The sequence below is a fragment of the Neomonachus schauinslandi genome, chromosome 6 (genome assembly GCF_002201575.2).
Source record: "Neomonachus schauinslandi chromosome 6, ASM220157v2, whole genome shotgun sequence".
In the NCBI taxonomy this organism is placed as follows: Eukaryota; Metazoa; Chordata; class Mammalia; order Carnivora; family Phocidae; genus Neomonachus; species Neomonachus schauinslandi.
The window spans coordinates 54,296,325-54,321,079 of record NC_058408.1 but is presented as its reverse complement, the minus strand read 5'-3'; the positions used below and the strand labels follow the sequence as shown (position 1 = coordinate 54,321,079).

At 37.5% G+C, this 24,755-nt stretch overlaps 1 protein-coding gene across 4 annotated transcripts in view; it reads left to right on the top strand.

The window, feature by feature from the left end:
- DNM3 (dynamin 3) overlaps positions 1–24,755 on the top strand; it is a 576,371-nt gene that overhangs the window by 148,136 nt on the left and 403,480 nt on the right. The gene's annotated exons all lie outside the window — the stretch shown is intronic.

The window sequence follows — 24,755 nt, the reverse complement described above, 5'->3', positions numbered from 1 at the left end:
GCCAGCTTTGCTTTTCTTTTTCAACATTCCTCTGGCTATTTGGGGTCTTTACTGGTTCCATACAGATTTTAGGATTATTTGTTCCAGCTCTGTGAAAAATGTCAATGGTATTTTGATGGGGATTGCATTGATGCAAGCTGGTACAGCCACTCTGGAAAACAGTATGGAGGTTCCTCCAGAAGCTAAAAATAGACCTACTCTACGACCCAGCAATTGCACTACTGGGTATTTACCCCAAAGATACAAATGTATTGATCCAAAGGGGCACCTGCACCCCAATGTTCATAGCAGCAATATCCACAATAGCCAAACTATGGAAAGGCCCAGATGCCCATCAACAGATGAATGGATAAAGAAGATGTGGTATAGATATACAATGGACTATTACTCAGCCATCAGAAAGGATGAAATCTTATCATTTACGTCGACATGCATGGATCTGGAGGGTATTATGCTGAGTGAAATAAGTCAATCAGAGAAAGACAATTATCATATGGTTTCACTCATATGTGGAATATAAGAAACAGTGTAGTGGATCATAGGGGAAGGGAGGGAAAAACAGAATCGGAAGAAATCAGAGAGGGAGACAAACCATAAAAGACTCTTAATCATAGGAAACAAACTGTGGGTTGTTGGAGGGGGGGGGTGGGGGTTGGGATAACTAGGTGATGGGCATTAAGGAGAGCATGTGATGTGGTGAGCACTAGGTGCTATATGCAGCTGATGAATTACTAAACTCTACACCTGAAACTAATGATGTTCTGTATGTTGGCTAATTGAATTTATTTATTTCTATTTTTTTATTTTTTTAAAAGATTTTATTTATTTATTTGACAGAGAGAGACACAGCGAGAGAGGGAACACAAGCAGGGGGAGTGGGAGAGGGAGAAGCAGGCCCCCCGCCGAGCAGGGAGCCCGATGTAGGGCTCGATCCCAGGACTCTGGGATCATGACCTGAGCCGAAGGCAGACGCTTAACGACTGAGCCACCCAGGCGCCCCTGGCTAATTGAATTTAAATAAATAAATTAAAAAATAGGAATTAAAAATAAAACATTTTAATGCATGTAAAATATTATTTAATTTATAATTATTTTACATAAGCAGGGATTTTATGTTGTTAGCATTTCAGAATCTAGAAAAGTACCTTACTTCTGCCGATGTTTTGATTTTTTTCTTTCTGTGAGCTGAGTAATAATAGTTTATCTTCAGAGACCCCCAAATGGGGCTTTATGTGTGTGTGTGTGTGTGTTTAAAGTAATTATGGAAAGGCACTCAGTGATGAGTCTGTTCAATATAGAGATGCATGTTCTCCAATTCTAGGAATTTTTTTTCTTTGATAATTAATTGCCCCTACTTTCTCTGTTGTCTTTATCTGGAATCCTTATTATTAGCATGTTAGAACTTCTGGATTAACCCTCTTTTAAAAAAATCCTCCTCTTTTATCGTGTTTCTTTGTACTTATGTTCTACTTTTTGCAAAATTTACTCAACTTTATCTTCAGCTCTTCTGATTAATTTTTCATTTCTGATATCATTTAAAAAGTTCCAACAGCATTTTCTCATTTTGTGAATGTTATTTTTATTTATTTATTTATATTATTTATTTCTTTATTATGTTTTTTAACATGAGTATTTTTATTTTTTAAAATAACATCATGCTCTTGGTTTTGCAAGTACAGTATCTTCTCTAAAGATTTTAATTAGAGATCTTTTGAGGCTTTCCTTTTGTAATCTACAATGTCTCTGAGAGTGCATTTTTTTCTGGTGGTTTTTCTTGGTCATTATCTTTGATGTCAGAGACCTTTTGTTCAAGTGATTGGTGATCTTTTGCTGCTCATTCAGATAGAAGAGTAGAGCACTAACAAGCTGACGGAAATTCTATATGTGTATGAATGGGATTCATTGACTAATGGGCTTTATCATAGGGTGATGGGGCTGGATTATTTTCACTTGCGCTGGTCTGGTATAACCTGATGTCCAGTGGTCTCAGAGTCAAGAGGAAGAATTGAGTTGGCAGGGGTGTGGGGTGGTTCTCACTGTTCAGCATGTAGACTTTTAATTAATCCCTCTGCTTTCATAATGGCAAACTTGAAGGTCTTCTTGAGTCCAGAGTCCCTCAAAAGAGGTTCATCCTCTTTTGAAAGTAAATCTTCAATATTCTGCTGAGGTCAAGAGGAGTAACTACATGGTTATGCAAGATGAGAAAAAGGGTCTGGAGGTCTATCAACATCGCATATACATTTTCAGCCAATTCTTCTATTTTTCAACTCTTCTTACACCCTGGCCTTGGTGCCTTTATCTCTTAAACCTTTCTACAGTTCTGCAGTAGTAACTATTTTACTTCTTTTTGGCTTCCTCTAATATCCCTGACATTGGTGCTTGAAACAAAGCAGGTGGAAGTTACAGATGGCTAGATGGGGACCATCCCCAGGATTCTCTCTCAGTGGGATGGAAGAGCCAGATTCAGGGTTGGGGCTAGAGTCTAGTTATAAAAATGATGCTAAAACACCCCTGTCTCTGCAGCCTTCTTGTCCCACAGGAGACAAAGCCATGACTATCTGATGGGAACAGAGACAGCACTTCTATCAGTAGATTCTAGGAGGTACAGCACAATCATGTTCCTGAAAAGTCCACATTTAGTCTAGATGAAGCTTCATGGAGGAGTACAAATGATATCCCTCAGTCTCTGATTCAGTCTTTGGTTCTGTCTCCTTGGAGTTGGTTCTTTTCTCAGAGAGACTCTCCTCACAGGTGACAAGATGGTTGCAGTTGTCTCAGCCTCACATCCTCACATCTTCAAATATAGTGGAAGAATAGCCAATGGAGAATCAATCTTCCTTCCTTCCTTCCTTCCTTCCTTCCTCCCTCCCTCCCTCCCTCCGTCAGGAGAGAGAGAGAGCACAAACAGGGGGAGCGGCAGGCAGAGGGAGAAGCAGGCTCCCTGCTGAGCAAGGAGTCTGATGCAGGACTCGATCTCAGGACTCTGGGATCATGACATGAGCTGAAGGCAGACCTTAACCGACTGAGACACCCAGGCATCCCGAGAATCTTTTATTTTTATAAATTCTGAATTTTATAAGAACTATAAATTAAAAGAAAATTGGCCAGCTAATATATCCTATAAAATATCTACAGTTAATTCTTGAGATTGATTTAACATATTCATGTTATATTTTACTCCTTTTGTTTAGAAGGGATTATTAGTGGCAGTGACTATATCTCATTCCTCAGGCTTCTCAATAGAAGATTCATTTATAACCCCAAACAATAACTCTCACGTGATGGCATATCATTAGGTGGGAGTAATTAATGTTGGTGGAGGGAATTGTCAGTTTACCAGAAAGGAATCAGTCTTTACAATTTCACTGACAGTATTTACAGTGTGTTGTTACAGCATAAATAAAATACAGCATTAAGTTTCAGTCATGGATTTGTAATAGTATTCTACAAATCTGTATCCAGAAAGTTAAATTTGAATGTTTTTTCCTAATGTAGGCCTGGCTTATTTTAATAAGCCTATTGTTACTCAGTGCTACTTAGAAGTTGCCATCTGAATGTTCATGAACTTACCCAAAATGGGTCTAATTTCTTGTGGATCAGTAGAACTCCTGCTTTGTCAAAGAAAGGCCTTCATTACTACAATTTTTAGTATCCTATATATGATAGTTTTGAGAACAGATTTTTGTAAGTTTTGCAGATAATTGGCAGATGATTTTGCAGAAAAGAGAAAACATTCAGTGCCACTGTGTGCCATTTACTTGTCTGACCGATTCCTTCATGGTGATTGCTAAGGAGGACAATTAATTCATTGCCTGAAGACTCTTAGTAAGTATGATTTTGGGTTCATTAATAAAAGGTCCTTGCTAATCTCAAGGCTTGTCATTTGTTTTCATATCCCAGTTTAAATTCCCAAACTCCTAAACACTCTTATGCCTGAGAATCCTGAAAATTATCCAAAAGGTTTGCATGGTGCTCAGGTCTCCAGAGACCCACTTTGGTGTGTTGCTATCCTGTGGCTTTGACTGGTCCTGTACATCACTGAACCACCAAAGGAAGAGGGTGAATTCTTTCCCAAACCAATAGAGTTCACGTTTTGTGTTTTCAGTAGTTGTAAGAGAATTCAAATAGAGAAAGGAAGAAGCTGGAAAGGCCTTAGAATCTGGTATTTAGGGATATGTTGAATTGGGATTGACAAATAGAGACTTTGATTTACTTTCTGTGTCCTTCTAGTCATTCTGTGAGTATGTTTTAAATATCTGTTTCAGAAGTCTAGTTTTCCTTATAATTACAGCTTTGGTAAAGAAGCAGTGACATCAACTTTGGTTATTTAGATGTGTGTTGCTTAATTTCCACATGTTTGTGAAATCCCCAAATTACCTTCTGTTGTTGATTTCTAATTTCATTTAATTTTGGTTGGAGAACATACTTTGTAACATTTCAGTTCTTTAAAATTCATTGAGACTTATTTTATGGCTTAACATGTGGTCTGTCTGGAGAATGTTCCATGTGCATTTGAGAAGAATGTATATTCTGCTGTTGTTGGGTATAGTGTTCTATAGATATTTGTTAGGTCTATTTGGTTTATAGTGTTACTCAAATGTTGTTTCCTTTCTTCTGTCTGGTTGTTCTATTACTTTAATTGAGACATTAAAGTCTACCACTATTATTGATGAATTGTCTGTTTCTCCCTTCAATTGTCAGTTTTTGATTTATGTATTTTGGGACTCCGTTGTTAGGTGAATTTGTACTTGTTATGTCTTCTTGATGGATTGGCCTTTTGATCATTATAAAATGTCATTTTTGCATCTAGTAACAATTTTTGTATCAAAATCCTGTTTTGTTTGGTATTAGTATAGCTACTCCAACTCTCTTTTGGTTACTTTTTTCCAGGTATATCTTTTTCCATTGTTTACTTTCAACCTATTTGTGTCTTTGAATATAAAATATGTCTCTTGTAGACAGCATATAGTTGGATCATTTTTTAAAACCCACTCTCTAATATTTGCCTTTTGACCAGTATTTAATCCATTTCCATGTAACGTAATCACTGATAAGGCAGAATTTATATCTCATTTGCTGTTTGTTTTCTGTATGTATTACGTTTTTTGTTTGTGTATTTCTCTATTAGGTAATAGAGAATTCTTTGTTAAAAATGTATTTTCATCTGTACCATTTTAATTCTCTTGTCATTTATTTTAATGTTTTTTTAAGGTTATTTTCTTACTGGTTGCCATGGAATTAAAATTAACATCTTAATTTATAACATCTTAATTTATAACATCTTAAGTTCAGACCAGTACAACTTAATTTCAACAGTGTACAAAATTTTCCTCCTGTATAGCTCAATTTCCTCCCCTTCCTTTGTGCTATTATAATTATACAAATTACATCTTTATATATTACATGCCCATCAACACAGACATATAATTATTTCTTTATTCAGTTGTCTTTTAAATCAGAGAGGAGAAAAAAAAGAGTTACAAATTAATAATAATACATTTGTATTTTCTTTTATATTTACCTATGTAGCTACCTTTACCAGTGTTCTTTATTTGTGTGGATTTGAACTACTTTCTAGTGCCCTTTCAGCCTGAAAGACTCCAGTTAGTATTTCTTATAGGGCAGGCCTGCTAGTGTGGGATTCTGTTTTTATCTGGGAATTTCTTAATTTCTCCTTAATTTTTGAAGGAAAATTCTTAGTTGATAGTCTTCCCCCCGCCCCCCAACTTTTCAAGTATGTCATCTCATTACTTTCTGACCTCTAAGGTTTTTTTTTTTTTTTTAAAGAGAAATCAGTTGTTAATCTCATTGAGGACCATCTTGAACATGATGGGTCTTTTTTTCTTGCTGCTTTCAAGATTTTCTCATTATTTTTAAGAGTTTGATTATGATATGTGTAGTTGTGGATCTCCTTGATTTTATCCTTTTTGGAGTTTTAGGGTTTTGGGGAGTGTAGATTAATGTTTTTCATCCAATTTGGGACATTTTCAGCCATTCTTTCTTTTTTTTAAATGTACTTTGTAACATTTCAGTCCTTTAAAATTCACTGAGACTTATTTTATGGCTTAACATTAGTTAACATATAGCATAGTATTAGTTTCAGGAGTGAAATTTAGTGATTCATCACTTAAATATAACACCCAGCACTCAGTGCTCATCCCAACTAGTGCCCTCCTTAATGCCTATCATCCATTTAGTACATCCCCCCCCACCTGCCTCCCCTCTAGCAACCCTCAGTTTGTTCTCTATAGTTAAGAGTCTCTTATGGTTTGCTTCCCTCTCTGTTTTTATCTTATTTTATTTTTCCTTCGCTTCTCCTATGGTTCGTCTGTTTTGCTTCTTAAATTCCGTGCAAGTGAAATCATATTTGTCTTTCTCTGACTGACTTATTTCACTTATCATAATACACTGTAGTTCCATCCATGTTGTTTCAAATAGCAAGATTTCATTCTTTTTTTTTTTTTTTAAAGATTTATTTATTCATTTGAGAGAGCGAGAATGAGAGAGAGTACATGAGAGGGGGGAGGGTCAGAGGGAGAAGCAGGCTCCTCGCCGAGCAGGGAGCCCGATGCGGGACTTGATCCCGGGACTCCAGGATCATGACCTGAGCCGAAGGCAGTTGCTTAACCAACTGAGCCACCCAGGCGCCCCAGCAAGATTTCATTCTTTTTGATGGCTGAGTAATATGCCATTGTATAAATATACCACATCTTCTTTATCCATTCATCAGTTGATGGACATCTGGGCTCTTTCCATATTTTGGCTAATGTGGACATTGCTACTCTAAACATTGGGGTGCATGTACCCCTTTGAATTTTTGTATCCTTTGGATAAATTTTATATCCTTTGGATAAATACCTAGTAGTGCAAATGCTGGGTCATAGGGTAGTTCTATTTTTAATTTTTTGAAGAACCTCCAAACTGTTTTCCAGAGTGGCTGCACCAGCTTGCATTCCCACCAACAGTATGAGAGGGTTCCCCTCTCTCTGCATCCTCACGAACATCTGTTGTTTCCTGTGTTGTTAATTTTAGCTATTTTGACAGGTATAAGGTGGTATCTCACTGTGGTTTTGATTTGTATTTCCCTGATGATGAGTGATATTGAGCATTTTTTCATGTGTCAGCCATCTGGATGTCTTCTTTGCAGAAATGTCTGTTCATGTCTTCTGCCCATTTCTTAACTGGATTATTTTTTTGGGGGGTGTTGATTTTGATGAGTTCTTTATAGATTCTGAATACTAGTCCTTTGTCTGATATGTCATTTTGCAAATATCTTCTCCAGTTCCGTCAGTTACCTTTTTAGTTTTGTCTCCTTCGTGGTGCAGAAGCTTTTTATCTTAATGGGGTCCCAGTAGTTCATTTTTGCTTTCGTTACCCTTGCCTCTGGAGACATGTCTAGTAAGAAGTTGCTGCAGGTGATGTCAAAGAGGTTGGCTGCCTGTTTTCTCCTCTAGGATTTTGATGGTTTCCTGTCTTACATTAGGTCTTTCTTCCATTCCGAATTTATTTTTGTGTTTGGTGTAAGAAAGTGGTCCAGTGTCATTCTTCTGCATGTAGCTGTCCAGTTTTCCCAACACCATTTGTTGAAGAGACTTTTTTCCATTGGATATTCTTTCCTGCTTTGTTGAAGATTAGTTAACCATAGAGTTGTGAGTCAATTTCTGGGTTCTTTATTCTGCTCCATTGAACTCTGTTAATTGTGCCAGTACCACACTGTCTTGATGCCTACAGCTTGGTGTAGTATAGCTTGAAATCTGGAATTGTGACACCTCCAGTTTTGTTTTTTCTTTTTCAGAATTGCTTTGGGTATTCCGAGTCTTTTGAGGTTCCATACAAATTTAGGATTGATTGTTCTAGCTCTGTGAAAATGCTGGTGGTGTTTTGATAAGGATTGCATTAAACGTGTAGATTGCTTTGGGTGTATAAACACTGGGTCTAAATGAGTCTCTTGTAAGATGGATTTTGTTTTTTTATCCATTCTGATACCCTGTATCTTTTGATTAGAGCTTTTAGTCCATTTTCATTCAGAGTAATTATTGATAGATACGAATTTAATTCCATTGTTTTATCTGTAAAGTCGCTGTCCTATAGATTGTGTCTGTTCCTTTCTAGTCTTTGTTGCTTTCAGTCTCTCTTTCCCACTGAAAGGGTCCCCTTTAATGTTTCTGGAAGAGCTGGTTTAGTGTTCATGAACTCCTTTAGTTTTTGCTTGTCTTGGAAACTCTTCATCTCTCCTTCTATTCTGAATGACAGCCTTGCTGGATAGAGTATTCTTGGCTGCATATTTTTCCCATTCAGCATGTTGATATATCATGCCACTTTCTTCTGGCCTGCCTGGCCTGTGGACAGGTCTGCTGCTAACCTTATGTGTCTATCCTTGTAGGTTAAGGACCTTTTGTCCCTAGCTGCTTTCAGAATTCTCTCTTTATCTTTGTATTTTGCAAGTTTCACTATGCTATATGTGTTGGTGTTGACCTGTTTTTGTTGATTTTGAGGGCAGTTCTCTGTGCCTCTTGGACTTGAATGCCTCTTTTCTTCCCCATATTAGGGAGTTTCTCAGGTGTAATTTGTTCAAATAAACCTTCTGCCCCCTGTTCCCACTCTTCTTCTGGGACTTCTGTGATATGGATATTATTGTACTTTGTGGAATTGCTGAGTTCCCTAAGTATGTATTTGTGATCTAATAGTTTTCTTTCCATCTTCTTTTCAGCTTCATAATTTTTCCATAATTTTATCTCTCTCTCTTTTTTTAATGATCTTACTTATTTATTTTTGTGAGAGAGAGAGAGAGAGCGAGCACGAGCTGGGGGAGGGGCAGAGGGAGAAGCAGACTCCCCTCTGAGCAGGGAGCCCACTGTGGGGCTTGATCCCTGGACCCCAGGATCACAACCTGAGCTAAAGGCAGACATTTAACCAACTGAGCCACCCAGGCGCCCCATAATTTTATTTCTGTATCACCTATTTGATCCTCAGCTTCTTTAATCCTCATTCTGATTATATCTAGTCAGTTTTGCAAACTCAGTTATAGCATTTTTTATTTTGCCTGACTAGTTTTAAGGTCTTTTATCTCTTCAGCCAAGGTTTCTCTGGTGTCTTCTTTTTCTTTCAAGCCCAGCTAGTATTCTTATGACTGTTCGTCTAAATTCTTGTTCAGATATACTGCTTATATCTGTTTTTAGCAAGTCCCTGGCTGTGATTTCTTCTTGATCTTTCTTTTGGGGAGAATTCCTCCATCTTGTCATTATGTCCAGGTTTCTGTCTTTTGCGTATTATGAAAGCTTGCTATGTTTCCTGCTCCTAGAGTAATACTGAATTAAGAAGGCATCATACACTGTCCAGGGCCTAGTGCTTCAGGAAGTGTTTCTCGCATATGCTGTGTGCACTCTGCTTTTGTGTTTTTGCTGCTCTTTCCCACAGGTCAGTCCTCTACAGAGTTCCTCCTTGCTTGCAGTGGTGAGTGTTTGGACCTTTAACTATGTTTGCTTTGATTTGATTGTTAAGATAAGGCTGATTAAAAAAAAAAAAGTGATCCCACAAAAGAGAAAAGGAAAAGGAACAAAAAAGCAAACAGACAGACAAACAAAAAAGTATCATCCTGATTCCAAAGGAAATGAAAGAAGGAACAAAGAAAAAAAATAGCCTGATCCAAAAAAATGAGAGAAGGAAACCAACCAACCAACAAAAAACTGTAAGCCTGATTCCAAAGGAAAAGAAAAAAAACATTAACACCCCCCCCCCCCCCCCCCCCCCAAAATGAAAGCCCGGTCCTATTTCCACCAGAATTGAAGCTGTCACTTTGGAACACTCTGTGATCAGTAGACTTGGTACATGTGAGGAACCTGTGTTTGTCTTTTGAGGGAGAGGCCTGCTGTGCTGGCTCAGTCAGACCTGCGCTATTAAAGATGTCCCTGCCAGGTGCAGCAGGGCATGGTTTGGTGTACGCAACTCCAGCCTCCACTCAAGTCGCTATGTTTCTCTCTGAAGTCCCACCATGCTGGTGGGCTGGGAGGGCTAGGAAGAGGTTGTGGAAGATGGCATTACCCCACCCTCTCAACCCTGATGAGGGGAACTTGCAGCTGCCAGTGTCTAGGAGGCCCTCACAGAAAAGCGAACAGTCTCCCCTCTTGTGTACCAGGCTTTCATCAAATCCCTGCCCTCAACCTGTCCATTTCTGGCCAGCGGCATGCCCAGCGCCACAGTTCTCCTGTGTTTTATCTCTGGCCTGCAGCTGGTATTCAAAACTCCAAATCTTAAAGGACTCAGCAAGGCACGGACCCAGTCCCCTCCCCCAGAGGAGAGCCTCACAGTGCTGCACCCTGTCCTGGAAAAGCAATCGCAGGCCCATGTAGGTGCCTGGAGTCTGTGATGAAGCACAGTGAAAGGCTGTGACCAGGTTGTCTGCCCTCTGTGTGCACCTCTGTCCCCTGCTGTTGAATGGCCACTCAGTGGTGCCTGGTGGGTCTTTTGTGCTTGGAGAGGCAAAATACCTTCTTCCAAATATACTCTAGAAAGGGGAGTATTCTCTCCCAGTGAGACCCAGAGGATCCCCACACCGGGGCATCTTGTGTGAACCTCCCACTCTCTCCCTTACTTCTCTGTACCCTCCCCTTTCCTGCACTTTGGCTTTTCTCTCCCCAAATTCTCATCTCTGAACCATGCATCTGCCATGTTCTCTCCCTCCAACTGTAGAGATTGTTTTCTTAATCCTCAGATCAATTTCCTAGTTGTTCAAAATGATTTGATGTTGGGGTGCCTGGGTGGTTCAGTCAGTTAAGTGTCTGCCTTCGGCTCAGGTCATGATCCCAGGGTCCTGGGATTGAGTCCTGCTTCGGGCTTCTTACTCAGTGGGGGGCCTGCTTCTCCTTCTCCCTCTGCCACTCCCCCCCGGCTTGTCCTCTCTCTCTGTCAAATAAGTAAATAAAATCTTAAAAATTTTTTTTTTCATAATGATTTGATGTTGATCTAGCTGTGTTCGAAGACGAAGCAAGCTCAGGGTCCCCCTACTAGTCTGCCATCTTACCTCCTCCCCCAGCCATTATTTCTTCAACTCTTCTTCCGTCTCCTCTCTGAGGCTCCCATGAAATGTATGTGGGTATGCTTTATGTGTCCCAGAGGTCTCTGAGGCTGTGTTCATTTATTTTCTTTATGGTTTTTTGTTTTTCTTTTCTGTTTCTCAGGTGTGAGGAACAATCTAATTGACCTATCTTCAAGTTTGCTGGTTCTTCTGCCTGCTTAGGTCTTCTGTTGAATATGTCTAGGGAATTTTTTATTTTTATTATTTTAATTTCCACCTCCAGAATTTCTACTTGGTTCTTTTAAAAATTAATTCTGTCTGTTTATTGATATTCTATATTTGGTGTAACATCATTCTTGTACTTTTTAAAAAATTATATAGATTTGGCTTTTTTAGTTCTTTGAACACATTTAAAATAGCTGATTTAAATTCCTTGTCTAGTAAGTTCAGTGTCTGGGTTTCCTCAGAGATAGTTTCTATTGAATGCTTATTTTCCTGTGAATGGGCCACACTTTCTTTGCATATCTTGTAGTTTTTTTCATTGAAAATGGGACATTTTAAGTAATATAATGTGGCAACACTCAAAATTAGATTCCTCTCCTCCTCCAATGTTTGTTTTTGTTGCTATTTGTTGTTGTTGCTGTTGGTATTTGCTTAGTAATTTTCCTGAACTAAATCTGTGAAGTCTGTGTTCTTTGTTGTGTGTGGTCATTAGAGACTTTGCTCAGTTTTTTTATTGGTCAGTTAATAATTGGACAGAGGTTTTCCTAAGTGTACAGGGCCAATAAGCCTCCCAGCATTTGGTGAAGGGTGTGGTGTGCATTGTGGAATATGCCTTCAATACTCAGGCAGGCAGTTTACAGTTCTACCTTAGCTTTCACTTCCTGTTTGTGTAGAGCCTTAAGGTTAGCCGGAGGTGAGAGTTTGGGGCCTTCTCAGGTCTTTCCTGAGAATGTGCACAGCCTCACACATGCATGTGGCCTTTTAGATTCTAAATTGTACATATATTCAAATCTCAAAGATCCTTATGGCCATCTCATTCCCCAGCTTTTCCTTTTAAGTTTTTTGGTCAGCTTTTTCTGCCCCAACTCTTATTGCTGCTCAAAGTAGCTGTGATGTTAAGTAATTGCCCCTGATTGTTTTTGCGTGCTTCCTGTGGAAGAGGTTTGTGCTGAGTATACCCTGAGTCAGATTAAATAAGGAAAAGCTCTATGAATAGGTGTTTTTAGAGAACTGCTAGAGAGGTTAAATAATTACAGTTCTCAGAAAATGGTATTTTTGGTGTATCCCAACCATATTTTGTCCCTTCTGATGGTTGCTGGCTGTTAGTTTTCACTGTGATTTTGGGGATTTCCGTTTTCAAGACTACTATAGCACTACAGAGACAGTACTGGGAATTGGAAAAGTTCAAACACCACAAATTTCACTGTTCTTACTGAGATTCAGCCATTTTTGTTGAATAAATGCTTCTCATTTTGTTTCAAGACTGGTTTATTGAGAGTTCTGAAAAAGTTGATTTTTACAACTTTTGCCAGTATTCTTGTTGCTTTCAGAGGTTCTGAGGGTTGTGAAAAAGTTGATTTTTACAATTTTCTGCGAGTTCTGAGAAAGTTGTGAAAAAGTTGATTTTTACAATTTTTGCCAGTGTTCTTGTTGCTTTTATAGGAGTAGCCTTCTCAGAGATCCTTATTCCATTCCATTATTCCTCATTCTGATCTTATGTAACTTTAATAATTGGGAAATTTTCAAATAAAAGACGTTTGAATTGGGATGCTGAGGGCAATCTTGTTGTGACATCTGTTACCCTGTTGGTCTTCAGGATTGATTTCACTGGCTATGCAAGTGGCCTGTTCTCATCACTACATGTTCATCTTTACTGAAATTTTGCCCTTAGCTGATGAAGATGACCTATTTAGATAATAGAAGACCATTCTTTATTCAAGGTATCTGAAATATAATCTTATCCACAGGAACATAATTATATAGTTTTGAGAGGTGGTTTATTTTAGGCAGTCGTGATTTTGTACTAAATTAAGCCTCTTTGACAGAGATAGGCCATTTTCAACTAGGCAGGGTATATTTGAATATATACTTGGGAGGTTTATGTTTGTGTAATGATATTCAAAGTAAAAGCTTTTATAAAATGAATATTATTATAATGCTGGGATATATTTATATATGTCTTGTATTAAAACAAATTTAATGGTGGATTATTCTCTCAGTGTATGTAGAATGTTACCCACTTGTGGCTTGAGAAAGCTCAAGCTTACCTTTTGTAACATTTGTGAAAAATGTTTTTACTGACTAAATGAGGATTTTTAGTAAAACTTCAAGGGGAATGGCTATACTATTTAAAAGGTCAAATTCCTAGTCATTGGAATTATATGTTTTAGATATATTTTTCCCTGTATAATGGTCTTAACATTTTGAAATTTTCTTAAATACTTTGGTTTTAGTTTCATCAGAATACTGTGAGGTTAATTTGTTGAGAGGTCCTATTTTTGGGGTGAGGATGTTAATTTAGATGTTGGTGATTTACACTGTTGAATAACATGGCTGCAAATACACAGTGCATTTGTGATAGCCCCTCTCTCCTCATCTAGTGTTCTTTCTACTTTATCAGTCCACTTCTCAATTAATTGCTTTATTCAGTGGTGTACATGAAAGAACACAGGGTTTGGAAGCAGATCTGCCACTTCCCAGTTGTGTGTCCTTGGGAAAGTTATTTAACTTTTTTAAAACTTACTACCTCATCTAGAAAATGAAATGAGGTTCTAAAAAACCTTACCTCAAAAGGTTGCTATAATAATTAAGTAAGATAAATTTATCTGTAAAGAGAACTCTAATTCTAAATGGCTAACCAAATGCTAGCAATTATTTTCCCCTTGAAAAGAGTCAAAGGACACTGCTTTGCTACTGTATTGTATATAATTTATAGGGATAAATAACCTATAAAACAATCATTGGCATTCTGTAATCCACACTGTTGCCTACTCTAGTATGAATTAATGAAGCTTGATAACACTTAGAATTATAATAGACTTATTTTGAATATTTGATAATATATCATAAAAATAAAAATAATTTCAGATTCATTTGCAAATTGTTAGATTAACTGTAGGTGAAAGAAGATTTTAGCTGGGTCAGGTTGAGGCTAGGGTAGGCTGGAAAGAGGGCTGTCTTTACTTTGACTTGATGGGTTTAAGGCATTGTGCCATCCCACACTCATAGATTTAGAATAAGAGGGCAGACTCAGATTCTCAGCACAGTCTCACCATGGAGACTACATTGATTTCTCTAAGGATCACTTCCCCTAGCTTTTAAGAATTTCTATTCGGATATATTAAGAATTCAGTCACTGCCTTTGTTAGTTGGTTTATTAATTTCTTGTTCAACAAACATTTATCATTCATCCTTTGAACTAGACAAAGTGCTTGTGGTCAGTAGTGTAAATTCTATGTGCTGAACCACCAAGTAGGAAACTAGACTAGATAGATGCTCAGTATATATTTCTGATAATTGCTGTGACTCTCCACTACTTAAAAAAAATAAGCTATTTGTTTGCATGGCATCTTTCTTACGTGTGAGGTCATTGAAGTCCCCAGAAAGGTATTCTTGAAGATCTGCTTCATGAAATGAACATTTTCATATTTTAGGGGATGTGATTTGGCTCACAGCATATATCAATTCGAGTGCAATCAGTTGTGCAATAACACTGTGTCATATATTATAACCACAAATGGTGGCACTATTCAGTTTTATATAGGAGGAACTGAGCTCAGAGAACTTGCTCATGGTCAAACAGAGGCTAGTTAAGTAGCAGAAGCATGATATAAGCCCACATATCTATGATATCAACAGGTCTGGTTTGCCATTGTATCATCTATCTTTCTCACACCAACTGTGCTATGAATACTTTAGTCAGGGATAAGATGACTACATGTTGGAATTTTATAAAATTGAAGTAAAACCTGCTTAATGAAGTTTTATGGTACTAAACACAGTGAAACATGGTTAAAGTTATGTTGAATTGGGTTTTTGCCTTATAGTTCTTCTTTTGTAAGACAGAGATTTATTGGAATATCTCTGCATCAGCATGTGTAAGAAACAGACACTTCGGCAAACTTAGAAACTGAACTTCTAGAGCAAATATTATAAATGCTGGAGAAAGAATTAGAAGAGTTCATGTTTACATTCTCATGTGAATGCTTCTTCATTATTTCCCAAAAGCACTTAGCATTATCTTCAACTGATTTAATGTGATTTTCACTTTTCCTATTAGTTTTTAATATGGCTACATTGCTTTAATTTCAAGGAGTCTTTTAGTTGTTTGTTCATTTATTCAACACATGGTTAACGAGCAGCTACTACATGCCAGGCACCATTCTGAGCATCATGAATAAATTGGTAAGCAAAACAAAAGTTTTAGCCTTACGGGCCTTACATGCTGACAGAAGAAACAGATGACAGATAAACAATTATTTTATTATCAGGTTAATATAATACCAGGCAGTGATAAGTACTATAAGAAAACTAAAACAGAATAAGGGAAGAGAGAGTGATTGGGAATGATATTTTAGACAATGGAAACAGCATTTGAGCACAGAATTGCTAAGTGAGGGAATAAGCCCTGTGAATATCTGGAAGTGGAGCATTCCAGGCAAAGAAAAGAACCAGCACAAAGGACTGGGGTGGAGCTGGTTTAACATTTTAAGGAGCAGCAAGGAGGCCATTGAAGATGGAACTCAGTGAGAAGAAGAGGGTAGCAGCTTCTACATTCAGAGGTAGGCAGGGCCCAGGTCATGTATTTTTTCAAAGTATGATGAGTAGCAGTTGGATGGTTTTGAGTGTAGAGGGACAAGATTTGATTTATGTTTTCATAGGTCGGTCTTGCTGCTGTGAGAAGAAATGACTAAAAGAAGGGCATGAATAGAAACAAAGAGATCAGTTAGATTGTTCCTACAAAGAGGTCCTGTGGGGAGATAGATGATGTGGCTTGGAATAAGAGAGTAAATGGTACAGTGGGGAGAAGCTGTCAGAGTCAAGATATATTTTGAATGTAGAGCTGCCAGTGTACTGATGTTTTGCTGTAAATAAAAAAAAGTCAAGGATCACTTCAAAGGTTAAATGGTGATGCCATTTATTAAGATTGGGAATGTTAAGAAAGGAAAATGTTTGGGGGAATCAAGAGTTCTATTATGAACATGTAGAATTTGTGATGTTTATTAGACAGGTAGGTGGTGATGTTAGAGACTGGAATTCAAGGGAGAGTTTCATGCTGGAGTTATGAGTCTGGTAAACATCAGCCTAAGATGTGGTATAGTGAGTTGAACTTTATCCTCCAAAAGATACGTCTAAGGCCTAACCTCCCATACTGTGAATGTGTCCTTATTTGGAAAAAGGTCTTTGCATATATAATTAAGAATCTTGGGATGAGATAATCCTAGATTGAGGGTGGGACCTAAATCTAGTAATTAGTGTCTTTGTAAGAGAAAAGAGAAGGAGGTTTGAGAGAGACACACAGGGAAGGCCATGTGAAGATGGAGGCACAGACTGGAACTCTGCTATCACAGCCAAGAAACTCCACCAGTCACCAGAAGTTGGAAGAGGTAAGGAAGAATCCTCCTCTAGAGCCTTTTATGGGAGTGATTGTGGCACTGCTAACACTCTAATTCCAGACTTCTGGACTCCAGAACTATGAGAAAATAAATTCCTATTGTTTTAAGCCACTAGTTTGTGGTAATTTGTTACAACAGCCATAGGGAACTAATTCAGATAGTAATTCCTGGAGACTAGATAAGATCATGTAGGAGCTGAATGTAGATAAAGAAGAGAAGGAAGGCCATGGAAGTAGCTTTGGGGCTCTCCAGGGCTATATTAATAGGTGGAGGGGAGGAGAAAAAGCAGATGCCACTGAGAAGTGATAGAGAACCAAGTGAGCGTGGTACTCCAGAAGCCATGGGAAAAGAAGGGATTCAAGAAGGACATTGTGATTGGCTGTGTTAAATGCTGCTGAGAGATCAAGAAGGATGATTTGATAGGTTAAAGCTGAGCCTACTGTGAAGAAGCCCAATAACACAGTAAGAAATGGAATGCAGGACTTGGTAACTATGGGGTAGTAAGAGTTCCCTTACATTGTAATGAAGTGGTACACCCAACCTAATGGCATAAAAGGTAGGGCACGCATATTTCTTTGGGTCTCTGGCTTGGCAGTTTACCCAGTCCTGACAGGCTGTATTCAACTTCAAACTTACAGTGCTCCTCTGTGAGGAATCAGGGAGGTGCTGGAATGCTGCATCCATTCAGTCACTTATACTCTTAGCCCTGAATCCTTTCCATTGCTTGCTGGAAGATTCAGTAGTAAAGTGAAGGAAAGCAGTCTTTATTTATTTATTTATTTATTTGACAGAGAGAGACACAGCGAGAGCAGGAACACAAGCAGGGGGAGTGGGAGAGGGAGAAGCAGGCTTCCTGCCGAGCAGGGAGCCCGATGTGGGACTCGATCCCAGGACCCTGGGATCATGACCTGAGCCGAAGGCAGACGCTTAACGACTGAGCCACCCAGGCGCCCGGAAAGCAGTCTTGAATGGGTCTAATTCATCATTACCTCCAATCTTTGTATCGAAACCAGACTTTTATGTTTTCATGTAATAGAGATGAAGGTAGAGAACTGACCATTGGATTTGCCACATCAAAGTCATTGGTGACTTTGATAACAAGGGCTTGGTAGGGTAGTCTCCTTAAAGAAGGTTCAAAAGAGACTTGGATGTGAGGAAGTAGAGAGAATATAGACAGCTCTTTCAAGTTTCACTGTAGAGTGAGCAGAAAAGTAGGATACTAATGTAAGTTCAAGAGAATGTTTTTGAAAGATGGGAGATACGAATAGCATGTTTGTGTGTTGATGAGTTATCCAGAAGAGAGATAAAATTGGTAAAGAAGGACAGAGATGAGATAAATGTAGGAGAACCAGGAAAAAGACAGGAGAAATAGATGAGAAAAATCCTTGATATTTTCAGGGAGTGGAGATACAATGTAGGGCACCCGTGGGAGTCCTTGCCATAGACAGGAGAGAATTAGATTGTTTTCTATTTTAACGGTACGGAAGGCAGGGATATGGATGCAGATGAGGTTAGTTGGTTAGACTGATTGGTTGGGAGATAGCTTTTTTCATGTTGAGTTTATTTATGATAGTGTAATACCCATTTATCCTGATAGATTGTGATGGTCATATAATAAAGACACCGTGTTTACACTGCTGTTCAACATCTGCTTGTTTTATAGACACTGCTATACCCTAGCTGAGCAGTTCATCATAAAGAGACACTCACATTTTCTGTATAGAAAGCAGACGAGTCAGTCCCAACAGTGGTATTGATTTATTACTTGAGCATGAGTTCATTACCCATGAAGACTCTCATTGTGCCTTTTATTTTCTGGGCACAGCAGTATTTTAGCATTACCCATCAAGTTTGTCGTCTGTAATAGAGGGCTGTTCAAAGGCCTCACTAAGGGAGGCACATGTGTCTGGAAATTCCCTTCATGGTGATTTATTTTACGGCAAATGAATTTCATTTCTAAATCTAGCATGACGAGAGGTCTTCCTAGAGTATAAAAACACTCCATGAGGACTGTAAGACCCCTGGTTGGGAAGAGAGTACCATTTTCTCTTGAGATGAAATTTGTGAATTGGGTCAGAATTTACCATGAAGCTGGAGGCAGACTGCTTTATTTGTTTTATGGAGGTGTGTTCAACCTACCTCTTTAAGCTTTTGCCATTCAACAAGTCTCCCTCTTCAGTCTGGAAAAAGTTAAAGTCCGTGGGTGATATATTGACCTTTGATTTATTGACCTTTGTTAACACTTAGCAGACATTTACCTTTCTGTCTGGTCATGGAGGTGCTGGAGGTGCTGTTAAGTTGAATAGAAGCTTCAAGCATCTAGGCATTAAATCAGGATTCAGAATATGGTGAATATATTTATAAACTGCAAATATAAGAGCAATCCAAGGAGAAAATCCCATTTTTCAAGCAGTGTATCTGTCTTTGCAGGTATTCTTTTCCCCCAACTAGATTCTCATTTTACCTTGAAATTCTTAGCATAAATATTTGACCATATTAAAAAAGTTAATAGATCTTAAATAATTGCATTGACTCCAAATCCCACCTGATATTAATTGGATCAATTAATATGTGTGAAGATATCATCCTTTAAGAAGAAATAACTCAGTGCGTAACTCATGGAAGCCATTTTTTAACTTCTTATGGGATATATTATTTATTTATTTATTTTTCCCAAAGATTTTATTTATTTGAGAGAGACAGAAAGAGAGAGAGGGACAGAGGAAGAGGGAGAAGCGGACTCCCTGCTGAGCAGGGAGCCCGATGCAGGGCTTGATCCCAAGACCCAGAGATCATGACCTGAGCTGAAAGCAGACACTTAACCAACTGGAGCCACCCAGGTGCCCCTGTTTATTTATTTTTAAAGATTTTATTTATTTGAGAGAGAGAGAGAGAGTGAGCACAAGTGGGGGGAGAGGCAGAGGGAGAGGGAGAAGCAGACTCCTCAATGAGCAGGGAGCCTGACGCAGGGCTTGATCCCAGGACCCTGAGATTATGACCTGAGCTGAAGGCAGACGCTTAACCAACTGAGCCACTCAAGCACCCTTAAGGGATATATTTTTGAGCTTATTTCTAACACATCCAACTCTATGCTCAGTGCTGAGTCTGCTGGAGATTCTCTCTCTCCCTCTCTCTTTGCCCCTCCCCCAATCATGCTCTCTCTAAATAAATAAATAAACAAAATCTTAAAAAAAAAAAGAAAGTGGGGACCACAGATACATGTGATCCTGCAAACTTGTGTGTGATCAAAACTTTGGTCGGAGGTTTATGGAATGTATCATCATAATATTATACTCTGAAGTCTGAGAATTACAGATGCACATTTCAAATTCATGTTGCTAGTTTACATTGTATGTACTTCATTTTTAAGAGTTTCATGCATATGCAATTCAAGTAAGTTTGTTAATCTTATGTTAGAAATCAGCCCCTTTGCAGAGAGTAGTTCACCTGTAGTTTGACAAATGGGTTTGTCAAAGTAGAGGACTTCCATTTGAGCCTTAAAAAAATATGTTGAGTCTTAAAATTATATCTAAGATTTTTCTACATTTATATATATCATATATAATTCTTTATAACTATATGTATATCATAAAAAAGTATGTTGAATATTGGAATTGGAAACATGACCATAAAAATATTAAAAAAAGCTTTTTAATAAAAATAAAGCTTTTTAATAAAGCTTAAAAAAGCTTTTTTTAAAATATAAAAGTGTATATTTTTCATATGTTATTATGATTGGGAAAAATAAAATGGCCTGGGTTATAAAATTTACTATCAAATATCAAAGAGAATAGAATAGATTTAGAACTTGAATATGCATATGTATATGTAACACTTGAAATTAAAAAATAGGAATAAAAGAGAAAAATGTGAGGCATTTTGGCAAAAATGAACATGCTGTTAAAATGGAACTTGTTATTGTCATCAAGGTTTTATCAGTGTGAAAAGCCATAGAGATGTGGATTTCTAAAACTGACACGTTCATTCCTTTTGCCACTGGGGGTCACTGTAAAGACATTGCTTGAACAAGTCTGCAACTTCCCAGAGTTGCTCTTTGTGGAGTTTGAATGTAGAAATTTTAATGTGGAGAAAACTATTTATGAGAATGACTAAAAAGTATGTAAGAAAGCAATAAAACAACCTAGTCTTACACCTAAAGGAGCTAGGAAATGAAGAACAAGCAAAGCCCAAATCCAGTAAAAACAATGAAATAATAAAGATTAGAGCAGAAATAAATGAAATAGAGACTAGAAAAACATGGAAAAGATCAATGAAACCAGGAGCTCGTTCTTGGAAAAGATCAACAAAATTGGTAAACCTTTAGCCAGACTCCTGAAGAAAAAAAGAGAGAGGTCTCAAATAAATAAACGCAGAAATGAAGGAGGAGAAATAACAACCCATACCACAGAAATAAAAAAGATTATAAGAGAATATTATGAAAAATTGTATACCAACAAATTGGACAACCTACAAGAAATGGAGAAATTCCTAGAAACCTATAACCTTCCAAAAGTGAATCAGGAGGAAATAGAAAATTTGAACGACCCTTTGCTATCGATGAAATTAAATCAGTAATCCAAAAATTCCAAACAAAAGTCTAAGACCAGATGACTTCACAGGTGAATTCCACCAAACATTTAAAGTAGAGTTAATACCTATCTTCTCAAAGTACTCCAAAAAATAGAAAAGGAAGGAAAGTTTCCAAATATATTCTATGAAACCAGCATTACCTTGATACCAAAACCGGATAAGACTACTACAAAAAAAGAAAACTACAGGCCAATATCTCTGATGACTGTAGATGCAAAAATCCTCAACAAAAGATTAGCAAACCAGATTCAACAATACATTTAAAAAGTCATTCACCATGATCAAGTGGGATTTATTCCAGGAACATAAAGGTGATTCAATATTCACAAATCAATCAATATGATATAGTGTATTAACAAGAGAAAGGATAAAAACCATATGATCACCTCACTAGATGCAGAAAAAACATTTGACGAAGTGCGACATTCACTCATGTTGAAAATTCTCAACAAAGTAGGTCTAGAGGGAACATATCTCAACATGATAAAGGCCATTTATTAAAAACACACAGCTAACATCATAGTCAATGGTGAAAAAAAAACCCAAGAGATTTTCCTCTAAGAGCAGGAACAAGACCAGGATGTCCATTCTCACCACTTTTATTCACTGTGGTACTGGAAGTCCTAGCCACAGCAATCCGATAATAAAAAAGAAATAAAAGGCATCCAAACTGGTAAGAAGTAAAACTGTTACTATTTGCAGATGACATGATACTGTATATAGAAAACCCTAAAGAATCCACCAAAAAACTACTAGAACTGATAGATGAATTCAGTACAGTTTCAGGATATAAACTTAATATGTGGAAATCTGTTGCAGTTCTATACAATAATAATGAAGTAGTAGAAATAGAAATTAAGAAAATGATCCTACTTAGAATTGCACCCAAAAGAATAAAATACTTAGGAATAAACTTAACCAAGAAGGTGGAAGACATGTACTCTGATAACTATAAAAGATTGGTGAAAGAAATTAAAGATGACACAAATAGAAAGACATTGCATGCACATGGATTGGCAGAACCAATATTGTTAAAATGTCCATACTACCCAAAGCAACCTACAGATTTCATACAATCCCTGTCAGAATACCAACAGCAGTTTTTACAGCACTAAAACAAATATTACTAGCATTTGTATGAAATCACAAAAGACCCCTGGGTACCTGGGTGGCTCAGTTGGTTAAGCGTGTGCCTTCAGCTCACGTCATGATCTCAGGGTCCTGGGATCGAGCCCCACGTTGGGCTCCCTGCTCAGCAGGGGTCTGCTTCTCCCTCTCCCTCTGCTCCTCCCCACCCCGTTTGCGCTCTCTCTCTCTCATTCTCAAATAAATAAAATGTTTAAAAAGAGAGATAAATCACAAAAGACTCCAAATAGCCAAAGAAATCTTGAGAAAGAAGAACAAAGCTGGAAGTATCACAATCCTGGATTTCAAGATACACTACAAAGCTGTAGTAATCAAAACAGTATGGTACAGGCACAAAAACAGACACAAACATCATGAAACATAACAGAAACTCTGGAAATAAACCCATGCTTTTATGGTCAGTTGATCTAGAACATAGGAGGCAAGAATATAAAATGGTAAAGAGATAGTCTCTTCAACAAATTGTGTCAGGAAAACTGCTACATGCAAAAAATAAACCTGGACCACTTTCTTACATCATATACAAAAATAAACTCGAAATGGATTACAGACCTAAATGTGAGACATAAAACCTTAAAATTCCTGGGAGAAATCTTAGGCAGTAATTTCTTTGACATTAGCCATAGAAACATTTTCCTTGATATGTCTCCTCAGGCAAAGGAAACAAAAGCAAAAATTAAACTATTGAAACTTTGCCAAAATAAAGAGCTCTGTATAGTAAAGGAAAGCATCAACAAAATGAAAAGATAACCTACTGAATGGGAGATGATATTTGCAAATGTTATATCTGATAAGGGGTTAATATCCAAGATATATAAAGAACTTATACAACTTAACACCAAATAATCCAATTAAAATGGGCCAAAGATATGAACAGACATTTTTCCAAAGAAGACATACAGATGGCCAACAGACATCTGCTGAACATCACTAATTATCAGGGAAATGCAAATCAAAACCACAGCGAGATATCACCTCACACCTGTAAGAACGGTTAAAATAAAAAAGACAAGAAATAACGATTGTTGTTAAGGATGTGGAGAAAAAGGAACTATTATGCACTGTTTGTGAGAGTGCAAATTGGTGCAACCACTGTGGAAAATGTTATGCAGGTTCCTCAAAAATTAAAAATAGAATTACCATATGGTCCAGTAATTCCACAATTGAGTATTTACCCAAAGAAAACAAAATCACTCTTTTGAAAAAAATAGATGCACTTTTGTTTATTGCAGCATTATTTACAATAGCCAAGATATGAAAGCAACTCAAGTGTCTGTCAATGATAAGGAAGAGGCAGTATATACACAATGGAATTTACTCAGTCATAAAAAAGAATGAAATACTGCCATTTGCAGCAATGTGGGTGGACCTAGAGAGTACAATGCTAAATGAAATAAGTCAGACAGAAAAAGACAAATATGTGATTTCACTCATGTGTGGAATTTGAGAATCAAAACAAATGAACAAAGGAAGAAAGAGACAAACAATAAAACAGACTCTTAAATACAGAGAGTGAACTGGTAGTTACCCAGAGGGGAGGCAGGTGTGTGTGTGTGTGTGTGTGTGTGTGTGAAATAAAGGGGATTAAGAGGTACAAACTTCCAGTTACAACATAAATAGGTCACAAGGATGAAAAGTTCAGCATAGGGAATATAGTCAATCAGATGGCAATAATGTTTGGTGACAAATTGTGACTACACTTACTGTGGTGAGAATTAAGTAATGTATAGAATTGTTGAATATTATATACCTGAAACTAATATAACACTGTATGTTAATTATACTTCAATAAAAAAAGAAAAAAGCAATAAAACATATTTTTCCCTTAATTATAATTGCATATTGGTGATACGAATCTTTTTTACTCAAGAATTCTCTTCATATTAATATCTGGGTAAGTGTTGAAATGCTATTCAAGGTGGAAGTGTTTGATTAAAGTGACTGTAGTATTATAGAACAGTTGTATTCTCATATCTTCCTTGTTTCAAAATTCAAAGACATTTAAAACACAATAAATAATTATCTATGCAATGAAATCTTACTCCTGAATTCTGCATAAGTACGATTCTAAAGTACGAGCATCTAACATTGCCATTTGCATAGTAGCTTTTTTAAAAAGTTGCCATAGAAACATATTCTATGAGCCATTCTCAGAATGTCCATCCAAACCAGATCCATACAGGTATTTTGTGGGCAGTATAAATCAAATATGATCATTAAATCAAAACAAAACTCTTCTAAATTTTTATAAAATCTTCATTTTCCCTGTTTTTCAGGAATCCTCTCCCTTCCCTCCCTTCTTCCCTCCCTTCCTTCCTGTCTCCCAGCCTACCTCCCACCCTCTCTCTCCTTCCTTTTTTCTTCTTCTTTCTGTTCCTCCTCTCCAA